Consider the following 8925-nt stretch of genomic DNA (forward strand, 5'->3'; position numbering starts at 1 on the left):
CCTGACACCTCCAACTGCTCCCGCCGCGCTCAGCGTTAGTCCCTGCCATGTTCTGGCAGAGAGGCGTGGGGTCATTAATTGCATAGGTCCCGTCCCGTGCCATCCGGCTTGTCTCGTGATAACGTCGTGAGGATCAAGGCGTTCCGTCTGCCGCACTGCTGTGGCAGGGGAACAAGACAGGGCGAGCACACCGGGTTGCTCTACGGCTGCCCGGTGGGCCCTCTCCACGGCGCCTGTTGCCATGGCATTTATGGTGACGGGCGACCAGGCGGGCGACGTATTTTCCACCCCCAGTCACTTCGCCCAGAAGAAATGATGATGACGCCCTTTCTATTTTTGGTGTCTCGGAACTCGAGCCCCCTCCTTTCCGTTCGGGGCATGTCGTGGCCGGCGAGTACTTAAAATAACCGGCAACACATAAGCAAAAGGGACAGACAACACCAACAACGGCGAAAGAACCCCAACCCCACAACGAACCGGACCAACGACGAGAGACCGAGAGTAGACACGAAGAACACAGCGCAAGAGAGACACTGTGAGCAAGGTTGAGCACAGTTCCAGCCGAAGAACAAGGAGCCTCAAGCTCTTAGTTAGGCCAATATTCTTGTATCCAGCAACATCCTTGAGGGACTTCCTCAGGACAGTTATAGCATCCATACAAGAGTAGGGTATTACGCCCCCCGTGCGGCCCGAACCTGTCTAAATTCCGGTGCATTTACTTCTTCTCGCACTAGGTCGACACCCCCACCACCGGCCGTTGCATTTATTCCTATTTATTTCTCCGACGAACTTATTCAGGATCATCCCCCTGGCCGAATCTCTAAAAAGGGGTCTCTCGGGATCCCTGCGACAGGAGTTAATCCTCCGACAGATATAGTCTAGAATTTCCCTTAAATTCGTTTGCGCGACTGTGGTATGGCCATGAACCAGGACTATAAAGAGTGGATAACCTAGAAAATGCCCACTCACCTAAGGTTTTTCGCTCATAATGATATTTCGATGTCATAGTGATACCCGATCTGCCAGACTGGATGCGGTACAGCCCCTCGCCGGCCTCAACTGGTAACTCTGGCAGGCCGTCGTCCTCACGGCCGTCATCCTTCCTCGAGGTTGCCAAGGGCAGTGTATCACCGTCGGATCTGGATGGGCGTTAGTCCCCTTCATTGGCGCTCTTGCAGGCCGCTCACCGGGCAGAGCAACTGCGTCCGCTGGCCCGTCTGGTCCCTACTCCGCGTCGCCAGTTACCGCCAGCTGGGGATGTCGATGGGTGGCAGCAGGTCGTCAGGAAGAGGCGGCGTCGAAATCACGCACCGCGGTAGTAGCTCCCTCCGGCCAGGCCGGTTCCGGCAGACCTAGTTGGAAGATGCTTCAACTGTCTCTCAACAGATCATGTTACGGCGGTGTGCCGAAACCCCTCATGTTTCTTGCGATGCCGAGAGGAGGGCCATTAGGCTCGGCACTGTAGGCGGCTGCGATCTCCACCTGGGGCTCCGCCAAGGAGGCACAACATCTATACTTCTCGCCTCCCTCGGCCGGGGTTGCTCAACCGGCTACCTCGTCGCATTCCACGTCTATCGACCCCGTCCCCAAGTGCCTCCCCGGAGTTGCTGTCGTCACCATCCCTCATGCCGTCAGCAGCTTCGCAGTCGATGGGCCGCTCTTTCTCGCCTCCACCTATTTGTGCGGCCTCGCCGTTTACTGGAACCGTGCAGTCGCCGGCTGGGCCAGCCATTGTGCCCTCTGACCTCCATCAGGGCCTGCAAACTTGTGTCATCCCCCGCCCAGCAAGGATGATCCAGGAGGAAGACCATCTGTCCCTAGTACTGGTTGCGTTGGTCATCAGAACCAGACCCACAGTGTCCTCAGAGCAAGTGCGGTCGCTTTTGGTCGATTCCTTCGGGATCGACCCTGCTGATTTTTCGGTTCACCATGGGTGCTTGGAGGATTTCGTGATAATTTTCAGGAGATCTTCGGCTCGCAACCTCTTGCTTCATTCCGAGATGCCTGCCGGGTCGCCCTTCCTTCTGTCGTTTAGGCTATGGAAGCGCCAGGCATCGGCGAGCGTGGGTTCATTCCTTTTCCAGGGTTTCCTTGAACTCAGAGGGATCCCCACACACGCTTGGCATATTTCCACAGTGAAATTCCTCCTGAGTTCATCTTGAGTCGATTTGTAGTCGACGCCTGCCACTGTGGCTATGGAGGATCTGAGCTGGTTTTGCGTCGTCGCGTGGTGTGCTGACCCTGCCCTTATCTCGATCAAGGTGTGCCTTGTCGTGCCGGAGCCTGTCGAGCAGTATGCGGAGAGAGGCCTCTTCCTACGACCTGATGAGATCATTCATTCAAGGAAGGCCATCCTTAGCTACAAGGTAACCATCCAGGTGGTCAAGATCCAGGATTGGAGAGTGCCCTCAGACTCCTCCGTTCTTGACATGTGCTGGATATTTAGGATTCGGATGGTGATGACTATCCTGGGTTTGATCCGCCTTGCCGATCTAGACCATGGCCGAAGCACACAAGGCTCCAGCCACGGCCTGAGGGGGACGCGGGTGGTGGGGCTGCTGATTTTGGAGGGGGCACCGGCGGTCCTACCCATTCCGCCCTCGCCAATGTTCTTCCGATAGCTGTTCTGTCGTCTTTGGAAGATGGGCGGAGAGGTCCATCGATCGAAGGTCTTACTTGGTCACAGCCAACTCCTCTGTGTTTTGGTCGTTTCAATGGGGGCAAGTCTGTTTGTCGTCATAACCATCTTCTGTCGCCTGTGATTGCCACGAGATCTTCCTCCCTAGTTTGGTCGTGTGATGCCTCGTTTCCTTCTTCTTCGTTGCCGAGCCCGGTCCTAGCTGTGCACCATGATCGGCATCTGTCCTCTTGGGATCCCATGGAGGTGGAATCTTCCAACCGCTTCACCGCGCGTAGGGACTTCTCGCAGGAGGATGTCCTGGCTCGTTATGGCAAACGCTCCTCCGGTGAGGACCTGGGACCCCTAGTCCTTGGAGGTCGTGTGCCCGAGCCCCGTGGCATGAGTCAAAAAATGCTACTCCTGGCGGAAAGTTATCCCTCTGTGCCGTTGTGTGTGGGGGAGGGCCTGTCCCTGGAGGGCTAGTCTTTCGGCGGTCTCGTGACCTATGAAAAAGAGGAGTTGTTGGAATCGTCCAGGGGCGCGAAGGCTACAGAGGTCCTTTCATATTTCCTGGGCTCCGATGCTGAGCCTCCTGGATCTTGCTTGAATGCGGGCCAACTTCATGGGTTCCCCATCGCTACTGGGTGGAGCTCGCTGGGCTGGTTAGGGTGGATTCTAGGACTGACCTATCATGCCTGCTAAGTTGCCAGGTGTCACGGGTTGAGGCCTGCCCAGCCTTACCTGCTGAACATGACCTTTGCATCGCTCTGGGGTCGTCTCGCCCCCCGCGTGTGTATACCCCCAAGATATGTACGATTGTCTAACAGAGACGTTGCCCACGTGAGATGCTCGAGCCTCTACTGTCCTCCCCATCCGGGGGCGTGGTCGCTTCCTTCATGGCTCGTGTGTCTGCATGCATCTCCTCGGTGCTGATCGAACCTCCTACCACCAGGTGTCGGCAAAAGACGTTGTCGCCTGCGACTACCCCTTGTCGGAGGAGTAGGAGGATAGCCGAGTCGGCGCGGGCTTCCCAGTCAAATGATGTCCGCAGGGCGCAAGTCGTGCTCATGAAGAAACTGGGCGTTCTTGAAGAAGGCCGACCGATTGACCAAAAGTCTCAGGATGCCTATATGCTGTTGTTTGGCAAGCCATTGTCCAGGGCACTTCGTAGCCCTTTGAAAGTGCATCTAGGCCCCTTTGTGGGTTTTAGCTAATTAATGACAAATGATTAAGGGACTAATGAGTTTATCGAGATTATGAACATGTTTTAGTCCTATTGAAAAGATTAAAAGAAGTTGGCGTCCCTCAAAAAGAAAAGAGAAGTGGCATGAAGCACTCAATAAGGTTTAATTAATTTTACTTTTGAACTTGAGTTTAGGAATATCGTACTATCAAGAGGGGTGTATTTTGATAGTCTTGCTGGTGTCTCAGTTCTCAAAGTATCTTTTTAGAACAAAAAATTGAGAGGCACAATCACTCATAGACACCGAGAAAAGGGTATAGTTGTCTGAGCCTGGAGTCTCCGTGTTAGCCCGGATACTCTGGATTCTGTTGGTGTCCTGGAGTCTCTGAGTGAGACTCCGAGAGAAGGTCTTTATCTGGCTTAAAAGTCTGAGCCCAGAGTCTCCGGGTTAGCCCGGATACTCCGGATGCTGTTAGTATCCCAGAGTCTCTAAGTGAGACTCGCAGAAAGAGTCTCTGTCTGTCGAAGGTGCAAAATCCGATCGCCAGATTGAAATTTGAGCTGCGATTCTGTGATCAGATGCTCCTAAGGATTCTAATCATGACATAAAAATTTCTCGGATTTTGCAGTTCAACTGTACCTCAATTTGGATTAATGAAGTGAGAGAAAAGAAAATTGGAGAGAGAATTGAATTAGAAGCAAAATCAGACTTTTTCTCTAACTTGTGGGGCCGACATGAGGGAAATATCTCTCTCTCACTCAAAAGGGGCAGCCCACCCTCTCTCTCTCTCTCTCTCTCTCTCTCCTCCCTCACTCCCCATGTGCTCCTCTCTTTCTCCCTCTCCCCTCTCTCTCTCAAGCTCTCCCCTGTTCCCCTTGGTTCCCTCCACTACAAGCGAAACCGAGGTGCGTATGTGGTACCCACGCGACCACATGCTCGAGAGCTACTCATCCATCCAATTCGTTTTTGTTTTCCCGAAGGATTCGAGCCAGTTTGGTCATTTTAGGTGTTCTAGGTTGAAACACTTGGAGCACCAGAGTTCTTCTTCGTCCCGAGCGTTTCACTTCTTCTCGAAGGTCGCAAAGCGGGGCAAAAGCATCCTTGGTGAGTTTCCTAGGCTTCCCATGGCATGAACTTGCATTTGGATGATCGATTTTGGATTTGGATCGATTTTTGTGAAATCAATGCGTTCTTGAGCATTAGGAGCGAATTATGGATTTGGTTGAGATTTGATTTAGAAATTGAGTTGCTAGGTGGTTAGTTAAGTTCTAGACTCTCTAAACTCTCTCAAACATATCCCCCTTTGGAGTGGAAAGATCGCAAATCGATTTGGTAAAGTTTTCCCTCAAATAGGAGCAGTTCTGGAAAGTCCAAAACCTCTGAAAATTTGTACGGAACCTCTGCGAAAACGTGTGGATAGTCCAAAAAAGTGCAGAGGTTCCGCATAAAAGTGCGGAGGGTCCGTAGTTACTATTTATCAGGTGAGCTGAGGCTTGTAAAATTCATAATTAATTCATCCGAACTCCAAACGATGTGAGACCAGTTGCGTTAGCTTCATATGAGTATGAACTACGTGTTAAAGTGTTGGAACTCCATAAAGTACTTTTGATAATTGATGAGTTAATTAAATGTGTTTCCGCTTGTTTAAATCACCGATAATCAATACCATCTCCGAAAATTGTGAAGCCACTTGGACAATTCATGTTTTGCGCATCTTATGGCGTGCATTATTGCATTTCATCCATACTCATGGAATTGCACACGTTATTCTTTTTAGAGAACGTCGATCCGCCGATCCCGAAAGCTGAGTTCGATTCCGACGCGCCCCACCTTTCTGATCCAGGGCAGCAAGGCAAGCAACTAACATAATTCACTCATGTCAAATTTGGAAGTCTCAATTGATGAATATGCTTATGTATATATGCATGTGCCGAGTACCCTTGGGTAGAACCTATGCCGATTGCATCTTTCTACCTTGGTCAATTGTTTAAGTAATTTCCTTGTAGCCTAGAGATGGTGTTATGTCTAGGTACGAGTATGATATACATGCTTAGCAATGCTTAGGTATTTTGGTAGAAGTCGAACGATGGCGTTCTCTGTTGTTCATGAGAATAGGATCTACTACTGTTTACAATTACATGTTGTTGGTGATGGTATGGTTGGTGAGTGGTGAGTATGAGACGAGATGTGGGCGATGTTACTGGTGTCGTCTGCCTCGGTGGAAAGTCCAAGGGGCAAGTCGGTTGAGGAAACCCGAGCACCATAGACTGCTTGCATCGTTTAAGGCCGATCATCGGGGTTGTTAGCTTTAGCACTTACCTTACTCACCACATGCCGATCTAATGGTAAGACGAGTCGAATACCTTCGCAGATGTGGCTTTGTGGGCGTGAACATCGATGATGTGAGCGGGCGGGCTTGTAAGTGGTACTAGTTTGCTCCGGGAGTAGTTCTAGTATCGTCACGCCGAGCGATGCATGCCCCACACGGTTGGGGCTGGTTAGGAAAGGTTGTCATGAGTACCCCCTTGTGCGCACTTTGGCCGGTGGCACAAGCCGAATGGTCCTCGTATCGTGTGGGTCCAGGAGTATCCCCTGCAGGGTGTATAAACAGTTTGAACTGCCGCGCTCTCGGTCATGAGCATGCTATTGTCTCATCTGCACCCGGTCGTAGAGTTCTCGTTGTGGTTTGTGGATGATGGCATGAGGTTGATGGTTGGGCATGTGATTATGGTCTGGGTATGGTGGTTGGTGGTTCGAGTTAGCACTTGTTCACATTGGTATACTTGTTGTTACATTTACATATGCTCAGTTGTTGGTTATGGCAGTGTAGTTTCATATAAGTTGGTTAAGTTAGTTGCTCACACCTATGTCTAGGATGCTTACCGCTTAATTAATTTAACCATGTTTAAGTATTGTTACCAGCTTGAATGCATGATCCTTAGAGTCGGGAATATGTATACCCATATTGTGTAAGACTTGCAAGTACCTTCATACTCAGGGTGATGCCCTTAAGTTGATGCAAGTTCGCAGGTCGGCGAGGAAGAAGCGGTGTTCGGCTTCTTTGTGCCTGCCGATCAGGGTGGCGGGCAAGAGTAGCACACTCTACTCCGAACTCAGTGTTTTCGTATGGAGCTTAAGGGCATGTGGCTCCATATCCTTTCGTTGTATAGTTTTCTTCCGCTGCGTAGTTGTTGTTTTCTTTTTGTTGTAAATTATGGAAATAGCTACATATTTAAAGACTTATAATATAATATTAATTACTCGCTCTTTCTTAAGCTTTATTGTGATGTATATGTTGGAAAGGCATGTGTTCCGATCTTGGGTACAAAACACGTGCCGGGACTATCGGGACGGTATTTTGATTAATCGTCGAGGTTGTGATTATGAAAAATGATCCGCCTAATGATTAATTTGTATACCGTTTGGACGGTTTCTCATAGCGTGGCATCAGAGCTCGGTTTAATTAAGTAGTCTAAACATAATTAGTGTGTTGTTTAGTAAAAGGTCAACTTCACCTAAACAACTCACCAAGATTTGTTTATGCCTCTTCATGATTAATATGTATGCAAATGCAATATTATGCCCCTAAGTATAACTGCTTTTGAGTTTCAATGTTTGTTGCGGAGAGAAGTGCACAAGAAAGAAATGGTAGCTAGGATCGAGCATACCGTCATTCTCATATTGCATTCATGCATGCATGATTTATATACATGTATTACGGGATTCTAACAATATATCCGGCGAACGCGTTGTGCTAAGTCGGAATTTGACGTTTCCCCTTTGTTTTGTCATTATAGAATGGTTAGGACTCGTCGTGATGTGAATGATCTGTAGGGGTCGAATGAGAACAACCCTCCTCCACCGTCGACTATGGCGGAAGTGGTCATGATGATTGAGCAGAACTGCCAAACGAATCAGGGGCTTCTTGAGGCTCTTGTGCGCAACACGGCTCCTCATGGAGGAGGTGGAGCCGGGCGCCGAGATGACTTCTCAGATTTTCTACGGACTTAGCCGCCGGTTTTCTCGTGGGATGAGGATCCTTTGGATGCCGATCACTGGCTCCGGACGATCGAGCAGAAGCTTGCTCTCCTCAGATGCGAGGATCACAAAAAGGCGCTCTTTGCTGCCCATCAGCTTCAGGGCCTGGCGGGCATGTGTTGGTCCAACTTCTTGGCCATGCACCCCGCCAACCACCGAGTGTCTTGAGCGGAGTTCCGTGAGGCCTTCCGCTCTTTCCACATCCCGAGCGGCCTCATGGAGATCAAGAGGCGGGAGTTCGAGGACCTCAAGCAAGGAGGCCGAACTGTGATGGAGTACGTACAGGTGTTCAATCACCTTGTGTAGTACGCTCCCGAGGAGGTCAGTACTGATGAGAGGAAGCAACACCGCTTCGTCAATGGCCTCAACTTGAATATGCAGGACCGGTTGTCCGCACATGAGTTCACCGACTTCAACAAGTTGGTGAGCACATCCCTCACGGTGGAGTTCAAGCTTAAGAACCACTAGGAGAAGAAGAAGCGCAAGAGGGGTTCCTCGCCTTCTGTGGGCGGGAGCTCACAGGGCGCCTGCACGGAGAGTCTACCTCCACCATCTCGCGTGCCGGCATCGGGTGCTTCGCGTCTGATGTGGCTCGTGCAGCGGTCGGCTTTCTCCGCTCCACAGGGACAGCCTCCACGACCGGTCGGTTCACAGAGTGGCGTGATAGGTGGCCCTGGCGGCCCTTGTTACAATTGCGGTCGTGTTGGCCACTACGTGCGGGATTGCCCGTATCCGAGGCCGGGAGCCGTGGTGACTGCTCCACAGCCACCACTAGCTCAGTTGGTGCCTCAGTCTTCTCAAGTGACCCTTGTCCCCAAGCGTGGTCGAGCACGCCACATCACCACCAAGGATGTTCAGGAGGGTGACACCGTCTTGATGGGTATGTTGCATATGCGTTCTAACTCTGTCGTTGCACTTGCAGTTGTCCTTTTCGATTCTGGAGCTTCTCATTGCTTCATAGCGGCAAGTTATGTTTGGCATCATGGGTTGACAGTTAGCACCACCCCCATGCCTTACCTCATAGATGCACCAGGAGACAGGGTCCTTGATAAGCAATGCGCGTCCAACGCCTCAGTAATCATC

The sequence above is a fragment of the Phragmites australis genome, chromosome 2 (genome assembly GCF_958298935.1).
Source record: "Phragmites australis chromosome 2, lpPhrAust1.1, whole genome shotgun sequence".
NCBI lineage: Eukaryota > Viridiplantae > Streptophyta > Magnoliopsida > Poales > Poaceae > Phragmites > Phragmites australis.